Raw genomic sequence first — 21,247 nt, 5'->3', positions numbered from 1 at the left:
GATATATCCTGCGCGATCATTGTGGGTATCATGGCGGACTCTTTCTCCTCGCTACAAAATCCGACCCATAAAATGCTTCCTACGCTCGCACCAGCTATTTCGGACGGCCGTAAAAACTCAGTGGGATGTACCAAACGTTCGACATTCCCGTGAGGATTTTGCGTGTTCAGCGCCACGCGGCTCGTGGTGGCAGCCGGGCGAACTAGAACCGTTTGTCCAGATTCTCTGGGCTTGGGATTGCATGTAGAGCAGCGTTCCACGCACTCTGTAGGCTATTCACTTCACCAGAGAAACCGAAACAATATCAGGCATTTTATGTATATTACACCCTGTGCGCTGACAAGCCACGCTTCATGTTTTTGCAGCGTAAGCTCAGCGCACATCCATCTAATTCACTCGGCATGCAAATTGACATTGTTACCTGGAAATATTTGTGCTTTTGATGAGCTGCGAGAAAAAGCAGGCCCTGTGTTCCTATATTACTAGTCGTGAAACTTTCACGTAAGGCTATGGGAGAACTTTGCGCATGGCCTTTAGTGACCGCAAAACGGCGTCGTGTCGAGTTCAGGGCATACTCTTCAGTACTGGGAAGGTCCGCCGTAGTTGCTGTTTTGTGAGAAACCTGAAGCGTGTGGCAGCAGACGCGGCTCGGCGACTGTCCGGGCGAAAGTTGGTTCGTTCAGCTCAAGACGACTTCAGGAAGCGGTCGCTGAAACGACCATTTTAGCACCGCGCCGCACGGCAAGCCGAGAGGACAGCGCTTCATTTCTTGCACAGATGCCTACAGAAGTTTTCGGAACACGGAAGTTGTGAAAGAGCTGATTTTCCTCGCTGCGTGGCAGCGCGGCCGGACGAACGGTGCAGTGAGCAGCCGGAGCAGGGAAGTGCAGAACATGCCTTTGCTTCATGGTTGCATGACTGGACTGTCAGGAAATTAAGCTTCTTCGAGGATTTCACGTTCCAAATATGTTTGTCAGCACCTTCACATCCACCAGCGCTCATGACCCAGAGGATGAACGCATGCGTTTTCTTTGTCGTATTTGCTCGCGGGCGCTGGTCGCGGACTCTTGCCGTATGTGGAAGATGGACTGCCCTCACCAGAAGGGGTGAGGGCAGGAAAGAAAACCGCCATTACCAGCGAGCGCCCACTCCGGGCGTGTCAAGGCGCACATCGCTCTGCCTCCGCTTACTGCAATGGTGATCGCATTGCAACAGGAGACAACAAAAAAGCACGAACAAATCATAACAATCAGCAGGATATGATATACTAAAAACACCAGGAAACGCAAATTAGGAAAACGTCTAAAAATTATTTCATTCCCAGCGCACGGTGAGGGCCACGAAGAGACTTCCAAAATGTCTATATAGCACGTGGAAAAAAACTGTATTTCGACAAATGAGTGCAGCAATTAAAAGGCGAAATGTTTATTTCGTACGTGGTCGCTTCTTAATGGCGATGGCATAGAAGATTTTGTATAATTTCAAAGTGACTCAAATAGCGGAGAGTTAATTAACATGTGCAAGAACCTGATCGATTACGCCGGCGTCGTGTCGCAACGTCCAAACTGCTTGCACTGCAATATCCTAGAAACAATTCACCACCACATTCTTTGCGAGTGCCCTCGCTGCAGTGATGAGAGGAGAGCGACTAAAGCTACCGTCGAACGGTTGGGCCTCTCGCCCTCTCTCTGAGGGAATTGTCATGGGCGCCAGGGCGAAAGTCACTCATGGCTGGTGTGCGACGAAGGCTGTCCTCCAGTTTTGATGTGAAAGAGGCCTAGATACCAGTTTCTGAGACATGCGTGAGCGCTGAGCACAGCTTACACTATTAACACTGCGGACCATGCATGCGCATACGCCTGTGTGCCGGAACGTGCGTGCGTACGCGCGTGAGTGTGTGTGTGTGTGTGTGGGGGGGGGGGGGAGGGGGATGAAGTCCGTCTCTGAAGATTTGCAGTCACGAACATAATAATACTGACCATACTTTGGCGGTTAAACTCGTCTGACGCACCACTCAGCAAAAAGTAGTGGGTATTTTGATACTGATGCAAGCCTAAATCACACCCGCATGCTTGCACAAAAGGCAGCAAACATTTCTATTGCCATTACGCAATGCGAGGGAAGATGTGGAACGATGAAGTAGTCCACATTATTCGGTCCACAACTGTACGTATATGGACTGTACCATTGACGCTGCGAATGCTGCATGTGCATACGTGAGCGTGCTAAGACGTGCGTGCATAAAAGTCCATCTATGAATCATGTATACGGGGATTAGTGATGTAAGTGTGGGCAGGACATGGACAGCGTGTGCTACTCAGCAGAATCTACGCCAGAGACGAGTGCACGCCGTTGTATACGTGGACATCTCATTGTATTATGACATAATCACCTTCCATTTGTACGCATGCCTCTTTCTTTCCTTCTATCTTCCCCAGTGTAGAGTTACAGGATAGGGTCATCTGTACACCGGCCCTCCTCTCAGCCTTACCAGTCATTTCTCTATCTCTCATCATGGCTGTGTCGACAACGTGACCGTGTTCGTTAGTATCATCGTCTTGCCATTGCAGTGGTCAGTCGTATTGTGGTAAAAAATATATCTCCTACAGCCGTAATTAATTCGACATGAGTTCCCTGTTTCATTGTTTTACTACATTTAAGGCAGACAGGCCTTCTTGGAATGGTCGCATGCATGTAAGGCTACTTGACTACTGCCACTATGAATATTTAATAAGCTCGGAGTTAGTTATGTAACGAGCGCTATGTTTTACGTATACGTGTGGGTGATCACCGAGATGCGAGAATTCGGTAGCAGAGATGTAGATTTAAGGTCCGATATATTCAAATTAAAAAGCGTTCTTTGATTTTGTTATGCGGGAATGGTGCCTCAGTGGTAATAAAAATAAATATGTATTGATGTTTCCTATGCCACATAATTATTCCTTAATACATACCCACCAGGCTGAAGGCCCCCATAAAGAATAGAGATCAGCAAACTAGAGCACTGCGTAAAAAAAAAAAAAATCAGCCATGCCGCCATTCATGGACGACACTTTTGCATGAATGAAATGCACTGCTACACTAAAGCATTGCGTGTCGTAATTAACGTGTGCTATCGCGGGCACGCTTTCTCCTTGGATGCCCGCCACATTATGAAACAGGCACTCTCTGACCTTGGCTGCATCCGGCGCGTATAGAACGGCATGGACAAATAACGGCGTGTGGAAGAAATCTCAGTTGCAAACAGGGCTTTCACAAATGTGGCATAATAAAATGGGGCAACCAGATATAATATGTAATAAGACGCTTGCATACGTCTACTGCGTCATGCGAACGTAAATTTGCGCTTTTCCTCGTCAAGCAAAGCGTCCAATGCCTTTGCAGCCTATTTACTTTACCACTTACAGTGTACCGAGTACTTCCCGTAATATTCAGTCGCTGACTACTGCAAGGCACTTGACGATGATGAATGTTCGCTTATCCCCGGCATGATTTTCGCACTCATAATTCACTCATCACTGCAAGCACCCTCTCGTCTCCAAAAACACACTCCTCATTCTCACGTTCGCCGCGCAGCGAGTTGTCACCGCAAGTTTCGCCCCCTCGGCGGCATCCCGCTCATGGTGTGTCAAAGTCCTCACTACGCGGTTGGAATGTGACGCGCCATTATGTGTTAAAAGAGAGATTAACTTGTTCCCTATTAAATACCACGTTGTCCTGAGTATTCTGCTCACACATTTTTCCAGACTGACAAATGCATAATTTTTGGTAGTCATGGAAGTTACCAGGATCCTACTAGTAACCACAGGTAGTAAAAGATGACAATCACTAAGCGAATTAAATTATTAAGAGCACTATTCCACCGACATTGGCGCGTCAGTAATACTATTGTAATGTAGCAGGCCGGCGTCAGCGTACGCGGCACAACAGAAGGGGAAGACGGAGGTCAGCTTGGAGCACGAGTGATGTCTGAGCGCCGACCCATCGTTGCGACGTTCTGCCACAAACCCTCGGAATAAACGACCTTTATATCTTTAGGTAGATGCCGTACACTAGTTACCACTAAGTATAGTGTAGCGAATACAGAGCAGTGTTACGTTTATAGTTGGGCCAATTTTTCCTGCTTCTCCAGATGTCCATCATGCGTAATTTTTGGGATGCCGCAGCATAAAGCCAGCACCTCTAATGTGACCGACCTCGGAAAAGCCCTTCCATTCAGCAGTGACAGTTCTCAGAGTGAAAATTCCAGGCTAAGACGGAATAGAAAGTTGGTGCGTATAGCTGCCGCGGCGACCAAAGCGAGCAACCCAGCTACGCCACGCGCGCAAACCTGCATGAACACTGAGAAGCAGAAAAGGACATGTGATAGCGATCCGAATATACGCCCACACAGCATGCACTGCACACTCGCCCATCGAGCCAGTGGCGCTTACTGGTTGAGCGTGAGAGTTAAATGTTTCATTCAATCATGAACCTGTCAAGGCACGAGCGGCGCATACAGCTTCGTTCATCAAGGTGCAGAGATAATCAATGAGGAATACAATATTATTTCGCACTGCGCAGCAACCGTTGCAAATTTAAGCAAAAAGTATGAGCTTGTAAATAGCAACTGCAGCTGCTTGAAAAATTCTTCAGGAATGCGCGGAAACCATTTGGAAAATTCCCTGCATACATTAGGGCATAATCCAGTAAGCATGCGCAATACTATTAAAAAAAAAGAACCTAATTTCAAGGGCAACCAGCCACTTCCATTTTCCTGACCCAATGCTTCCGAAGTAACTCGCTTAATGGTGCGGCTAAAGCGACGGAGCCGCCTGCAGGGCAGACTGCTGATCTCGTTTTTTGCCGCCGCCTAATAACGGCAGCACACGAGTCAATTACAAGCAAAATCAGTCGGCGGACGCGTTTGCGACGAATCAGGCTGTCGCTCAGGAGCACTCCGGATTGACGGAGTGATACACATCGTGGCCCGATTGCGACGCGCTCAGCCGCTGCGCGGCGCGATAAACGCCCGGGCGGCTCATTAACATTCTCGCCGCCGGTCGATAACCAGGAAAGCCGGCCCGCGGCGAGATGGTCCGTGCACTAAAATTTCGGGGCCCCGTACGCGCGACCGCCGTGCCTCGGAAGCATCTCGCCTGCTGCGAAGGGGGGGGGGGGGGGGGGGGCAGCGCCTACGAGGACAACTTCCTCTGCCGCCAGGAAAACTTGCTCGCCTGAGACGTGTTCCAGTCTGCTTATCTGCAGCCCAATCGCGCTTTTTGGCTCCTTATTCCCGCTTTCGGGTCCCCCTCTCTTGGCTTTATTTCTCTGCCGTCGTCGAGCGTGGATTGTTCCGGTGGCTCATACGCATTACGTGTGCCCCTCGTCTCGGCCTGCAGCAAACGCCGTGAGCCAGGCACGAATAGCGGCGTCGATGGTTAGGTCGGCTATATTTGCGCGCAGGCGCGCCGGCCACGGTTTGTGCGCAGCGAAGATCTTCGCTGAGTTAACACGCGGCCTCTGGTCCACATCGTTTTCATGTATAAACCACCAGAGCTTCGCCGCACGAGTGGAGTGCACTTCTCCGGAAAATCTGGGTCACCGATGGGCGTCATTGTCTGAGAATATCGGAACGGCGGAAGCGTCGGCTGAGGCAGCGCAGGGCGCGGGTGGAAATGAGACCGTTACGGTGTATCGGACGCCTCGGTTTGGGGATCTGCTGGCAAGCACAGGTTGGCGGATGCTTTTCAAAACGAAAGAGAAAAAATAAAGTGACGAAGGGTGTGGAAAGTCGCCATAGCAGAGAATATGTCGTCAGTTGAAATTTGCACAAAGGTTACGCAGTGCTCTCATAGATTTTGTAGGCCGCGTTCCACATCAGTTTAGCCTCTTGCAGTTACCGTGCGCTTGCGATGAGCATAACGCGCCAAACGATTTTTATATTGCTAGAAAACAAAGTTCAAAAAATTGATTGAGCATATAGGACCCCCGACCTCTCCCTCCAAGAGCTACCCATAAATGTTTCCCTGAGGCCAGTCCCACAAAATTTGCTTTCCCAATTGTAAACACGAACGCAAACCGAATTTTGCGATCATTAATGCTGCTGATGATAATTGTCAGCGCAAGAGGAGCTCGACCAAAGAGGTGCTTTCGCTTGCACAATTAAAGTGGAGTCAAAGACCCTTCTTTCCGAGCCTAACATTTCGCCTCACAGAAAGCCTAGCACCAGGCCAGGGGAAAGCTTACACCCACTTGAAACCGGTGGGTACCCGGCGGCACTGAGGATCGAACCTCAACACCTGGCGCGTACGAAGCGCGGATTCTCTTTTAAACCACTAATGTTGAATTCCAATGGCAGATCGAGAGCGCTCCGCCGAATCACGCACGAACGGACCGAGTAGCTCCGGCAGAGATCGCTCCCTCCCATTCTGAGAATGGAATGCGTGCGCTCCCGAGGGGACAGTTACTGCAAGAAAAGCTCTACGTTCAGGCAACATGGCGGCGCCCGTCGAAGCTGGGCCTTTCGCTTCACCACCGATTCGTCCTTGCCGCCACTTTGTCCCTCACGTTCACGGCAAACGAAAGACTCTCTCTGTCAGAAGATGCCCGCAGCACAAACTTTAGCGATGAAACGGGCAAAATTTTCAGACTGTTTTGTATTTATACAGCTGCTCGGCTTAGCGAGTACGCGTTGTATCACGTTAAAAATCGCGGCTGGTCCAAAGAGGTTAACGATTTTGGTCTAAAAAGCAGTCGAAAAGAATTGACATTGTTAGCACATTCTTTTTTTTTTCAGTTACGCAGTAACTTTTATTTATGCAGACGCGAACAAAAAGAAAAATAATTGCATTTGTGAGTGTTATCATTGGTCGGTTCGGCTGAGATGGCGGTGCACGTGGCTAATAATAAAAAAAAAAAACCTTCCTATGTTGCCCGGATCATCGCGTAACGGCGTAGCAACGACAGGAAGAAAACAGCCGCCAGCCGCTCGAGAAAGGAAGCAGACGCGGGGGAAAGGAACACGTCAGGCGAAGTTCCGGTCAAATCTGCCGATTCCGGCGGACCAAATATCGCTGCTCCACAGAGCGATCCGCGATCGACGCCTGATCCCGATCAGCCACTGGAACAGACAACTCGCGCTCCCAATGTGCCATTGGAATGCAACTGATCCAAACAGGGCAGAAAAACTTGATCCAGATCTGCCATTGAAATTCAACATAAGCCACTGCTACAGTCGCGATCGTTAACGCCTGTTATAAGATAATAGCACTGAAATACGAAACAAGCCAGCCAAAATACGATTTTTCGTTGCATAGAGGATATTTAGACATGCCTTAGCGAAGGTCTCCGAACACTCCTGGGGCTCCTTAACGTGCTCTGAAATCTGTGTAGATGAAATTTTTGCGTTTCGCCTCCGGAAAAGCGCGGCCGCCACTGCCGGTATCGAAACCGTGAGCGGCTGAGCGTAGTAGCCACTGAGCGATCACGACGATTGCCCCGTCTAAATGTTAGCCGATTATAGCTGCGGAAACACACTGGCGGGGCTTTTGTGCCAAAGTGCCTGTCTTGCTGCCCGCTTATTAACCACTGCAGTAGCCTACAAACCGGCCTTTGCGAGTGTTCTCCCATGACCTTGAGTTACGCTATTTGTTTTGCCAGAACTACTCTCTATTGCTACTGGGCTGCGGGAACCAACGGCTGACACAGGCTCAAGGTGGCATTGAGGAGGACCAATTGCTCACTGCCTTTGCGAAGCAGATTCTGCCTGAAGCTAAGAGCACTCACCTCTTCATCTTTCGACGCGGTGATTAGCAATTTGGAAGCTATGGGCTGGCGCAACTTGGTGTAGTTATACAACGGCTGATCCGCCTATGGACGCGTATCATGCCCTGCTGTGTCCTATCGAGCTGCGGCAACCCAAATAAAAACAGTCGTTCAGCCCGCTTTCAGGGTAGCCGCTTCTTTTCAATGGGTTCAACGCCTCCATGTTTAAACACTTCTCTTTCCTTCGAGAGCGAGCCATCGCCTCCCGTGGAGCACGCACCATTTTTAAAGAGGGATTTGTCTCACCGGAAGCAGTCCTCCTTCAGTGTAGTTGTCGCTCATTCACCTGAGTGGCCGAAGATAATCTGCAGGGAGCTCGAGTGACAGACGCAAGGCGAAGTAACCGAGAGCACAGCTCTCCGAAAAGAGAAGCCCGAAGAGCGAGCGCGGTCATCCAAGCGTGCCGGCTGGCTGCCCACAGCGGGCGCTGACGTAATCATCGACTTGTCACCACAGCGACCGCGATGCCCGCTCGCCGACCACTGAACGGGGTCCCTTTCGTGCCGCGTGACGGCTTTCGCGGTCACGGTCAAGCCCGCAACGGACGCTGGGGTGCCTGGGAAGTTGATCGGGGCCGTCAGCATGCAACCGCGTGATGATGAATCGCTGCGCTGCCGAGACGGGGGTTGTCACCTGCTTGCCAGCGTCGTGCCGGAGTCGAGGCCTGCGGATGTGCATGTGCCCGCACGGGATGTGGGACATTCCGTATCGCCTTTGAATCGCGAAGCTTCGGCTACTCCTCCCCACGCAGGCCCACTAACGTTCGTTACATCTGGCCTGTCAGGAGGAGATCACGAGTGGCTGTCGGCAGCTGCGCATCTTCTCGCTGTTTGCAAATCGGCCGTACGCGTGAGCTATCACGACGGAATAGGCCCGTGGCCAGGCCTCTGTAGCTGCCCTGACTGCGAAAGTGGTGTCTGTCAGATTCCAAGTTGAAATTATATATGCAATGATCACCTTTGCTCTCGAACCGAGAAAAGATAGTTGCAGGTATAGTGTTCCCGTTTCGCTATGTAATTTTGCTGACGGCTGCTTTCGCAGCATGCTCGGCTGTTCCCTGTAGCCTAAGGGCGCATTTCTTCGGCTTCGTTCAGCAGTGGTGCTTGCTGCTTTTGATGTGGGAGTGTGTGCAGAATCGCTGGCCGTTTGTATTTCTGGTTCCGGCCAGTGGCTTACAGGACAAGCAGTGGGAAATTAGGTGTTTATATTCTTAAATCAAAAAGCATTTAAAAATAGCTCAGGATGGACACAATTAAGAAAGCAGCTAGCCGGCCGTCGTCTCTTGAAAGGGGCACCCCGACCCTGCACAGAAGACGAACCCTACTGGCGACGGTCAAGATCCGCTGACACTAAGTGTTCTGATGTTATTTGGGTCTTACAATGACATTACGGCCGCCCGCCTAGAAACGACCGAACGAAAACCTCTGCACGCAAAGCCGACGAAACTCGGTCATCAGTACAGCGTGAGGACTGCTGAAAGATTGAAGTTGTAAAAGCAAGCATCGTAAGCCTCTCTGCAGACTCCACGCGCAGTGCAAGAAGCCAGAACGCTTGTCCTGGCCTGTGAGGCTATATTGCCACATTGAAGCTCCCAACCCATAAAGTAAACGGAAGTGCTTAAGGGCGTTGTTTGGCTTGCCGACCAAAACCATGGCCGCATAGTGGTGTAGGGCAGAGCTTTCTGTTAACACTGTCACCAGGGTGCAGGCTAAGGCAGAGAAAGTGTCGCGCACCGCCCTGCTTACCGAGGGCACTCTTGCAAAGCCATCGCTATGAGCTGAACACGCATTACCTGCATCGTTTCCTACGACGCCGGCATGTGCTAGAACACACTGAAACATGAATGGCTTGCGTGCCTTTCAACCGTATGAGCTTCCTTCGTGATTTCGCACTAAAGAGTTGCATCAACGCTGGTAGAATATATTCGGCTAAGCGCAACATCGACAATTAGTTAACACTAACGTTCTCCAACGAAGGTTGCTGATAAATGTACCTCGACGCCATATATATATATATATATATATATATATATATATATATATATATATATATATATATATATATATATATATATATATATATATATATATATATATATATATATATATATATATATACAGTAACTCCGCCGACAGTGACGACGGCGCGTAGGATATTAGGAATGTCGAATAGCTGGCCCTATTTCAGGCTGCGAGCTTTAAAAAAAGCAGAAGCTGTGAGATGTGATGCGGGGTATCAAACAGGATGCACGCTACCCCAACCAGACCTCTATCTTAAATCGGGCAAGCTACTCAGAATGTTCACGTTTTCAGGTGGCAATACACTGTCCCAAAGGCCACCAGCCATAGGCGCGTTCAGTCAATGGCATCGCCCAACAACTGAGTAGCCGGTGATTAAAAGTTAGCATTTTCTGAAGCCTCCTACAGAAGCCACACATTCGTGAAAATAAAGCAGCATTTTGGAAATGGAGTTGTAGCGCTCCCAGACTTTCAATTAAATAGTATTTTTGTCTTATGTACATAAGGTCACATGAGATGCAGTGGAATAATCAACATATTGGAACGGAATCATCTGTTTTGTTTTTGCAGGAAAGGAAGTGACAAAAAATACTGCTTGCACGGCACGAGTACTCCGCAGTAGCCGAAAAGGTAGCAGAGAAACCGCCTCGCTGCAAATGAGATTGCTGCATTTAGTGAGTGGTATAACACAATCTGAAACAGCGTGGATAGTTGGACAAGTTTTCTAGCACGGCGCTTCAAATGAACGAGCAAAAACAGACGAATACCCTCCACTAAGACAAGGTACAGAGGACGAAAACCCAAGTGAACATGTATACAGGACTACTGGCTCCCAGTAGCCATCCTGTCTACCTTCCCTCACTTGTGCTTTCGTCTTTTCTGCTGGTTCATTTCTAAAGGATGACAGAAAGCGTGCTGAAATATAACAACGATGACTGTCTTGAGCGCCGTTTGCTTTCTGACACTCTTAATGCCAGTAGGCTTGTAAGAGGCACTGTTCTCCATCTGTAAGCATCCAGGTAATTTTCTCTTTGCGCATTCCAACCACGTAGCTGCTATATGGGTAGCTTTCTATATATGACGTGCGATGTCCGAAGTCCAGAAAGCCTTGAGACTGTTTGAACTTCAGACCTCGCCCAGACGCGGATGCCCAGAGTCAATTTTAGAAAAGCGAGAGGATGTTTTTTCTGGTGCACTGCTATTTATGATATTGAGTCTCACCACGTTGCCAACGACTTTAGGCTGCTGCCATTACGGCGACCGGCATTGAGAATGGACAAGGAACACTGACCTTGGTGCACAGGGTTGCAGCTGTTTATCCTCGGCAGCGTCGTCAGCGACTTCGTTGCCCAAAATACCTCGGTGTTTCAAAAACTTCCGGAGCGCGATGTCGCCGACCTCTCTCGGGCGGTATTGGGGAGATAGCGGGGTCCCGATGGTGGCCCCGAAATCTCGGGTGTCGTGCAGCACGTGCGGGAACTCGGTGAAGAGGCCGCCAAGTCGCAACCGATGCCGCCGCTGAAGCCGTAGCCGTGGGCGCCCAACAAAGACAGCGGCTGCCGCGGGTGCCGTAAACGCTGCGAGAAGACCGGAGCACGTCCCGACGGTACGTGAGCCGCAGACGAGATTGTCGCCAAAACTCGTCCGCATTTCGTGTCGGGACGTATATATAGGTTCCTTCGATCGGGAATGACGGTCATCGTGACTGTGCAGCGCCTTCGTCACTTCCTCCTGGTCGACGCACTTTTAGGGCGCATTGTGCAACGCCGCCGCTGGACCGGTCACGACGTGATGAGCGTGAGCAACTTCGATTGCCGTCTTTTAATCGCGTTGACAGCTTAGCCGCGCAGCAGTGGTGTAAGCTAGCGACGTCTCTTGTGTCAACAAACGGCGGCCCTCGATGCCAGCTTCGTATTTTTTTTTCTTCTTCTAGATCCGCGAAGAGACGATAACGGTCGACGTCCCCCTCTTCACGCGGTGGCCACTTACCGGTACCAGAGAGCGCTGGAGACAGAGCGTTGACACTTGGTAGATTCGGGCCGCACTCGCTTCCTCGTTTCTCGCTGGTTTGATTTCGTGTCTGTCGAACACTTCGCAGCTTGAAACACACCAACATACTCGCACGCCCACTGAAGCCAGCAAGTCCTGCAAGGCGACGCTCCCTGAAGCAGATTCCAAGATTTCTCGCTATTGCACAAGCCACGACCAGCTTGTTCTATCAGTCCTGTCTGCAACGTATGCCGTTTGTTCCTGTGATCGCATTTATTACTTCAAGGTTGATTGCGCAGCCGCCCTGGATCCAGTCGCTTGCTGTGGGACACACGCTTCGATTAACGAAAATACTCGGCGTCCACGGGCGGCCGCCCCCGTTCGAAGAGCAATACAGTAAAATAGAAACTCGCTGGTCTGACCGTTCAACGAGCATTGGGGCGGACGATTCTGATAGATGATCTTACCGAAGCGGACACTTTTCTCGTTTATTCTCCTCCTCACCCCGCCCGGTACATTATCGGCAGCACGATGAGTTCCAGGGGCTTTCCACCAGACGTGAGCGAATGGTGCTGTCTGGAGTGAGAATGAAAAAGAGCCCGAAGCGCGGCCAAGAAAATCATCTACGAGGAGAGGATGGGCGATGTGTCCCGCCAACGGTTCATCTTTTTCGCTGAGCTCTTTCGCCGAGCTGAACCAAGTCAGCGAACGAATCGTTTTGACTTTCAGCTAATTAAACTGGCCCCCTTCCACTGCGATCAGAGCTAAAAAAAATCCGAAAAAGCGGTGACAATCGATGACAGGTAAAAACAGACTCAGACGTTTGGCGTCTTCTTGTGGACAGCTATTTCAGTCAGCCTTTTGCGAAGTTGTCGATTTTAGTACGCTTCGACTACATACCAGCTTGACCACATCTCAAGCTTAGCGCCTACGTTGCCTTATCACCCTAATTTTGTTCTAAAAGCGTTGTGAACATATACAACTTACCCTCTGACCACTTGTTCGTCGCATATACATGACTCTTGGAGCACAAGATAGGTTCGATGTTTTTCGTCAGATGACCTATTGACTCAATAATGAACGAAAGATACGTAACAGGACCGAAGAAATTAAGACACCTACGTCGATCGCGCTTCGTAGAGGCTGAGATCCTGGCTCGCATTTAAGCAAACGGGGTTTCAATCGACATGCACCTGGGCGCCAGAAGGACTGCCATGACAAGCGCGAAAGGAGCGCCAGCGTGGGGGCACAAAATTGAAGCGTGGCAAGCTACGAAATGCTGAACAGCGCCCACATTGAGGCGAAGGCACGCTTCTCGACGACGGTGACAGAATGAGACTGAAGCTTAATGAGGGTTGTTCTTGACATCCTGGTCTCTCTTTCCTCTCTGACTACCTGCGCAGATGATGTTAAAATAAAGTCTGTGTTTTCTAATGTATTCAGTTATATGCACCGTTCCTTCTTTGAATCTGGGCAAAAGGTTTAAAAAAAAACTGAGATCAGTGACAACAAAGAAATGGTTTCCGACTGTTAGCGTGGTGCGCCATATCCTGCCAAAGAGTCTCGCTGATCCTCACTGATTATTTCCAGAGCGCGCGAGATGACGGGCTTGACTGGGAGCGGTGGGGGGGGAGCTATGAATGCACGAAAAACTTGCCTCTGTAGTAACCTGTATTAACCTATACCTGAAATACCTTACAGTAACCTTTTAGCATGCAGCTAAACATCCGCAAATTCGAACTGTCCTCACGTCCCAGTGCTATCTGTTCGGGCACTCACCACAGGAGGAGTATTTTGAGAAGGTTCTGCTAGGAATTTGCCGCGCACCCATCGTAAATCGCCGTGGCCGTTTCTGTGTAATCTCAAGGCGCATTTCTAACATTTATTATTGGGCTCTTTTGTACATGTAGTGGTTTTATGCGGAGGCACTTTCAGGTTTCTAAAGCCTTTTTTGGAAACATATGAGCCGGTCTGTACAATAGGACTAAACAATATCAGCATATGAGCTAGGGTATGAGCTAGCGATAAGATAAGAATAGCCAGAAAGAAATAAGAACTACCAACTAGCCCCGTTTGAAACGCTAAGACAGGGTGCTGTTGTCAACTACAAGCTCGCGCGCAGAAGTCAACTGAGATTTCTAGAATACTGCTGCTGCACCCTTGGTTGTTAAGGGTTATTCCTAAATTTTAGTTCGTTGAAACTCTTCTATTCTAGCCACTAGCTGGTTATGCGATTGCTAATTGTAGTTAGTTTTAAAATGACGTTCTTTTTTTCCTCTCCACTTTCTTGTCCCTCAACCTTTTCTATAAAATCACGTTTCCTTTTTGTCCGGTGCCTTACCCTCCGAGTCACCTACCAGCCACCCTTCTGTATATTTCCTTTTTCCACCCGAAAATGTACAATGTTGTAAATATATATCTTCACTTTTATCTCCATCCCTAAACTCCGCCCTGTCAGCATTCCTATCTTCACCCCTGCGAGTAAGCACGCCTAAGATCATGAATCACGACATCTGGTTGGCAGCGGCGAGATGGTCGGCGTGAAGTCCTGGCTGCGATTTGCTGAGGGCATCGTTTTCCCTCCTTGAGTTCTGTTAGCCTTCACAAAATGCCGTGCTGTTATTAAAGTTAGGCTCCGAGCTCTGTTTGCATTTAAACCTTGCTTTGCACCAATGCGCTTGTGAGGAATTAGAGATCACAAAAGGGCAACCATGGGCTGGCGAAAGCTGCAAGAAACGAACCTGCATTTAATACGAGATCAATTGGAGATCGATTCTAAGAAAACAGTGGGGAAACAGCAGATTATCGACGTGGTTCAGTACGGCTGCTCTGAGGGATGAGGAGATCGGTAAATGTTCATAGAAAATAGATAGCAAACCTGAGGAAGCTCAGGAGAAGGAACGCCTCAGGAAACCAATTTAGGGGAACGAAGAAGAACAGAGGAGACGGAGCTAGACTCGAAGTTGAGATGTTGCAAGTGTCGGACCAGGAGATAGGAGGTGGAACTGCGGAAGGAGGGAAGAGCCAGAAAGAGCACAGCAAAGAACAAAGGGAAGAGACAGACACGAACGCATATTGGCGAAGGTTTAACCGTCATTCATGAAGGAAAATGGGCTTGCGACTCCGTGTGTTCAAAAGAGGCGAGAACAGCGCAAAGCTTCTGGATAATTTTGAAAGGACCTCTGAGGATACCAGTTTGAACACACACTTCGGGTTACTGATAGTGGTAGTTTTGCCAGCTGATATTCCTTGGGTCCGACTGCATCTGTGAAACAGGAGTCGGACGGCTACTACGCAGTGAAGAGAGTAATTTGACATTTCCGAGACCACATAAAGGCGAGATGTGAACGCTCCAGGGTGGGCTTTAAGGTATGAGGCACCTTTGAAAGCTCAATATTTAAAAAAATCAATTTTAAAAATTTTCTTTCACCTGAATATTCCTTCATTTCTGAATGACCTGCAAAAAAATTGTTGATAATTAACTCCGTTCCAAAGATATCCAAAGATGTCCAAAAGATTTACATAAAAATATTTTCCTAATTTTTACAACAGATCGTTTTTTTTTCTTCATTCTTTTTCATGTATACTAATACAGTCGTTTCTCATCAACAATGTCTGTTTTTTTTTTCGTATTTAATAAACAAACCCTCACAAAAGCGACGTAAGACGTTTGGAACGCGTTAGGGACTTTTAGAATAGAGTGACACTATTGGTTAGGGGCATAGGGGAATAGCGGAGCGCCAGTGCGAATGCGCAGGACAATAACCCGAGAGGCGTTATTAGAGACTTTTAGAATAGGGACATCTTATTCAAAAAGTCCGTGCCGTCCTGCGCCTGAGCTTTGACTCCCCGCTATTGCCCCAGTGCCCTAACCGATAGAGTCATCCTATTCTAAAAGTCTCTTGGATGGCTATGCGATCTTAGCAACACTGAAGTTTGGTTGTTATGATGCCGTGTGTCATTTTAACAATAGCAACTCAGGGACTCCAGATATTTCGAAGCACATTGGCATCGAACCTGGTCTGCACACATTGAAATCTTGCCTGGCGGGTGACCGACAGCATATCTGGAAATCTTCCTGTCGGTCTATTGATGCCTCAATCAACACGAGAATGAAATGTGTGCTGCCACAAGAGCAGAAGCAACCGCATTTATTCCGAATCTTCTTTGTCGTTTTCTAGAAACTCAGTTTTTTGCCATTTCTTCTTGCGCGAACAAAACTAACTTTATTCCCGTACAATATTCTTTATTGAAGCTTAGCACAGTTAGTTCTTATATGCGCATATCTGTGCAATAAACCACAATCAGTAAAATCTTGCTAATTTTTTTTATTGCCGCATTTTTTCTCAAAAAGATGTCACTGTGAAAGCCACTGTTTTTGATCATTCCGCTATTATACAACGACAATCGATGATGTCATAATAATTTTAGTTCACTGCACATCTCATGCCTGCAAAAACAATTTCCTTACGATGAACGAAATTAAAGTTATGACTGCTGGTGTCAGATGCATATTTAGTAATTTCTTTAAATAAAAATATAAAGATTTTGTTCCATTTGTTTTAGCACCTGGATGGGGATAAAACAATGTGATATTTGAGATAGACCACTTATTTCCTGCTTGTATCTGCTATTAAAATTTTTCCCCCGAAATGTCCTCGTACTTCAAGGCCAGAGTGTACGATCAAACAAAGGCCCAGCCTAGCGTTGCTCAGTTGAAACTCGCAAATTTTGAGGTCGAGGAGAAATATCGGGAAGCAACTAGAGAGGCCTCGGTGCGGGCGTCCAACCAGCACGATGGCAAAGGGAAAGAGCTAGCTGCCCTTAAAGTGAGAGGCCGTAATTGCAAGACAGGCCGTGACAGAGTTGGAAATCGTAACGCCGAGAAGGTGCCGTCAAAGAAAGCGTCCAACCAGCACAGAAAAGAAGGGGAGGAGCTGAACCTAGAGAGAAATGCCAAAAGAACGCGAGAGAGAGAGCGTAGATGGGTTGGTCAGTCGCGATGCCGTGGATGAGGTTGTTCAGGCGTCCAGCCGGCGCGGATTGAAAAGGAGAGATGTTCCCAAAGGTACAGATTGCGAGAAGGAAGCCTTCTAGTGTGTGCACAAGGCAGTGAGTGTGTGGCAGTGCCACAACAGTGGAAATGGCAGAGAACACACTGGAAGTAGCACGTGGTCAATCTGAGACTGTCGAAGAGGTAGACACTAACCTCTGGTTGCTTGCTTCTAATCCGCATGGACACAGAGCGCGCGTAACCACCGGTTATAGGTCAACGCAGACAGGAGCAATTTATTGTGGAGGAATGCGACCAAACAGGAACGCTGAGAGGACAGGCGCCAATCTCTTAAGGTAATTCAGTCAGCAGACATCGAAGTTCGGTCTGTCGATGATTAGCCAGCTGACGTTCCACGGAAAGAGCAATGAGAGGTGAATTCTTCACAGAGACAACAAGAATGTCCCTAGGGCAAACAACAAAGTCCTGAGGAGCCTTTTTTGTGTTCACCCAACGCGCGCGAAACACTCTAAGCGCAAAAGAAGAAAAAGGGCGCAGACTAAACGGAAACGGATCAGGTTTCGGGCCACGAACTCGGTTGCGCTGAGTGCTACTCCTGACGACAAAGGTAGGAAGGCTGTCGAACCAAAAGAAAATTTTCCCGCGTTGCGCCTCGAAAACGCAGTTTGTTACCAGGTGACGCATGTAGGCAGTTCGACGATTAGCCGCGCGGTAGATGGAGGAAAAGTGCACTTTTTTATGCCCAACAGGCGCGAAGTTTTTCAAAGGTCATCAGCCTGTGGTAGATAAATATCTACAGCGCTCTCCTCCCAGTGGCGGAAAGAAAGCGCTCTAAACGGCCGGAGAAATCAGGAGGAGCTAGTCGCACGATGCTCTGCGTATATCTGCGCGGGGCTCGAGTAGAAAAAAACCACGCACTTAAGCAGATTTGTCGCAGACACTGGAGAAAAAAAAGGCACCTCCTGCACTACCCGAGCTATCTCTTCTAGGAAACGTCCGTTTCGGAATGATAACAAAATTCGAGGTCAAGGCGAGAGCGAAGAAAAGATTGTCGTTTTAGTCACGGCTCGTTGTCCAGGAGCAGATGCTGTTTGCATCTGTCGTACCAAGGCTGTCGCAGAGCTTCGACGCAGCGCGGAGACGCTCCAGACAGTATTGACTCCGCGTTCTTTTGTCACACTCGGGTTGCAGTAGAAGTCAGACCGCGAGCCTGACGTGTGCGGCTGACAGTTCGTTTCCTTGGACGCACCGCGAGTGTACAGATATCTAAGTAGCTGGTTTAGTTGTTTTGTGGAATCTTGTGAGGAAACCGGCAAAAAAAAGTAAGTTAGGCAGAGCTATTAAGTCTTTGCGGTGCGATGTTGTATCTTTTTAAAATTATGGTGTTGATTATAGCAACTATGAACAAGGGAGGGGAAAGCCTCACGGTGCTTGCGAAGGTTTCGACAAGAGGACTTGTGGAAACGTTGGCAAGCGCCCTGAGGCTTTCCCCTCCCTTGTTCGCTTTGTGTGTGTCAAGAAACTATCTGCATGCCATCTATATACCACATGCTGTCTACTTCTATTTTGTGTGGCCACGCAAAGTGTTGTTTCTTCTGCAACTCCTCTACGGGGTGCAAGGAGGGGGGGGGGGGGGGGTATAGTCTAGGGGCACATACGGCACAGATTAAAGCATTGCTCTTTAGTCGTCTGGCACAGCTCAGGAGGTGGAGGTGCTCTTGCCTAGCCGGGGCGGGAAGGCGTTGTGTTGGCTGGATTGCCAATGTCCTATCTGAGACTCTTGCCTGCAAGTATACGGCCTGTGGAATCACCCCGGGAACGAAGGACTTGCCCAGCTGCTGTTGTCCCTTCAGGGGACGCCGAGTAGCTGTAACCCCTTCCGATGCATGTCCCAGGCTGGCAACGAGCTGCTACGAACGAGCTAATAGAACCGGCGCCAGCCGAAGCACGCGGGGCACGCGACTGCCGACAGCACACTCAAATTTCACAAGCGGTTGCGATACGCCACCGCCGCCACGATGCAGGCTGAGAGCTGCGGTACTCCGGCCGGCGGCCGCGCTGGCGCGGTGCGTTGTGTACGCACAGTTAGCAGCGTTGTCTACATCGCCCTTATTCGGGTTTTATAGGACAAATGGCTTCACCTGACCGCCGCCATATGCCATGACGGATGCACCGGACAAACGGCGCCTAACTTCGCATAGCTTGGAAAAGAAGTATGACCATAAAAAGGGCGCGTAGAGGGTGGTTTAGCTGTTTGTCCCTGCATACCCAGCAATTCTGGACAAAAACATTTTTGAAGGAGAAAAGAGTTTATGAAAGCAATGTTTTCATGTATTGTGAGATTTCACTATAACAGATCTCCCGTCGACAGACTTGCATTTTTTGCTATTAATGTTCTTGCTATCGTCAAAAGCGTTCCTCATTGGTCTTCTATGGCAGTCTTAATTGCCAGATGCAAGCGATGTAAAAAATTTTCAAAGAAAGATTTTGCTTCTCATCGCAAGAATGGACCATTTTTTCAAGATCTTAAGCGTGGCATTATATGTACAAGTGCCTTTCAGTTGGCGTCGAGTTTTTCTGAAGGAGATTAAACTGTAGGAAAGGTCGCGGTTGGTTTAACCTTCACGCTAGTTCGTGAAGCCGTGTATACAGCATTCTGCACGGCGTAAGGATGAGGGGGAAGACGTGAGTGAAGTTTTAGTGGCGTATTCAAGCTTCCACGAGACGTGAGCACTCGCTGCGCGCACACACTGTTGATTACCCATGGTGCTGCAGTCGCGGAAATGCTTTCTTTAAATGAAGTCAGACCAGCAGCACGGCAACAAGGATGCGTTAATATGTAAATTCCTGATGTTCTTTTTTGCATATCCGCCTTTGACAATGAGTAAATATATTGGCCCTTCTGCAGGGTGCATGGAGGTCGAAATGTCCCCAGCATCGTACTCAATATTTCTCCCTTTACAAAAAAAGATAGGCTGGCTGAAACCGACGCGGCGCCGTCAAGCATGGTCAGGTCAGGACTGAAGTAATAAGGTCGCGCAGTAGCTGCTTTGGCGCTAAAATAAATTCGCCTAAAATTAAAAACAAAAATAGCATTGCACGGGCAGCTCTGAAATTAAGCTTCCAAATTTCCAGTCTTCTCTTCCACCCTTATATCACGCTGAACAAACGCGCTTCTCAGATATTTCTTTACAGAAAATGCGTATAGCTCTCTCGTAGTGTCCACGCCATTTGCTCGCAGCAGCTGCTGGCCGTTTCAGAGCTTCACCTGGTGTGACCAGCGTCCCCCTAGTGATTCCCCTGGTCCCTTTAGGTGAATGCAATAAATGCCGCGAAGGCAAGCTACTGCTAGCGAGATAGTGGCTTGGCTGCTTCTGGTAAGCGCGCGCATGGGCAGCGGCCTTTGGGAAATCGGTCTAGATCCCCACTGCTCTTGCCAGAATGAACCGGCCCCCTCGAAACGTCGCGGCCGCGTCCGGCTGTCGGCGGGCACGTGCCGTGCGGCGGTCTGCCCTTAGACGGAGGCAGGAAGGTCCCACTGTTATTCCCAGCAGAAGCTACCTGCCGACAACTCTTCATGTGGGCGCGGCAATGACATGCCACGAGCTTAATCAGGTGGTGACGCCACAGTTGTCAGAGTGTCATGTAAAACATAATCATCCGAAAAAGACGTATTGGCAAAAAAGTTGGGAAAGCAAGTCTAAACAACGAACATTAGGGGAGCCAGCATGGATTATTTATTTGTGATACCCTCAAGGTATACTGTACATTATAGAGAGCCTGTTATACGTCAGTGGTGCAGTCAGGAGCTTATTGGTTTACATTCTTTTTATGGCAGCTCCACCATACTATATGTACATTATAGAGGGTAGGGGCAAAAGCAGCAAAGTGGTAATATACAACGCTTGTGGTAGTGCAAGAGAAAACAAAAAAAGACAGGATAAAAAAAAAGAAAGAATGAAATTTAAATCACGCGTACTAATATAAGTCTAAATACAAACACACCACAATACACTGGCCCGACTGATCTGTTAAGCCATAATCTTTGAATTATGTTTTGTATTGTACTCTTAAATAAGACGAGATCTGTTATTACCACTAAAGATGGTCATAAGTTATTCCAATCTTTACATCTTTTAGGAGGAAATGAATGCGAGTACGTGACTGTTAAAATGGGGTACGGCGACTTTCTGGTGATGATTCAAGCGTTCCCGGAGCGAAATAAAACATTGAGATTATTCCGGATTGAGAGATTATATGCACTATCACTGGTTCAATCGATTGTCCGAAGGACAGCTGGCGCGGTGTCAGCGCTAAAAGCGAGAGCAGCACCATTACCTCAAGTAGAGGCTAATTTCAGATGGTTATTAAGCGCTTCTGAAAGAATAGAAAGATGTGAACATGCCTGACTTCTAACGAT

At 48.6% G+C, this 21,247-nt stretch overlaps 1 protein-coding gene across 2 annotated transcripts in view; it reads right to left on the bottom strand.

Annotated features, from left to right (window-relative positions):
* The window catches only part of LOC144114515 (uncharacterized), a 70,693-nt gene that overhangs the window by 10,991 nt on the left and 38,455 nt on the right, over positions 1-21,247 (bottom strand). The gene's annotated exons all lie outside the window — the stretch shown is intronic.

This window comes from Amblyomma americanum, chromosome 1 (assembly GCF_052857255.1).
Source record: "Amblyomma americanum isolate KBUSLIRL-KWMA chromosome 1, ASM5285725v1, whole genome shotgun sequence".
Taxonomy (NCBI): domain Eukaryota; kingdom Metazoa; phylum Arthropoda; class Arachnida; order Ixodida; family Ixodidae; genus Amblyomma; species Amblyomma americanum.
The sequence above is the reverse complement of the archived record's forward strand: the minus strand, read 5'-3'. Positions and strand labels throughout refer to the sequence as shown.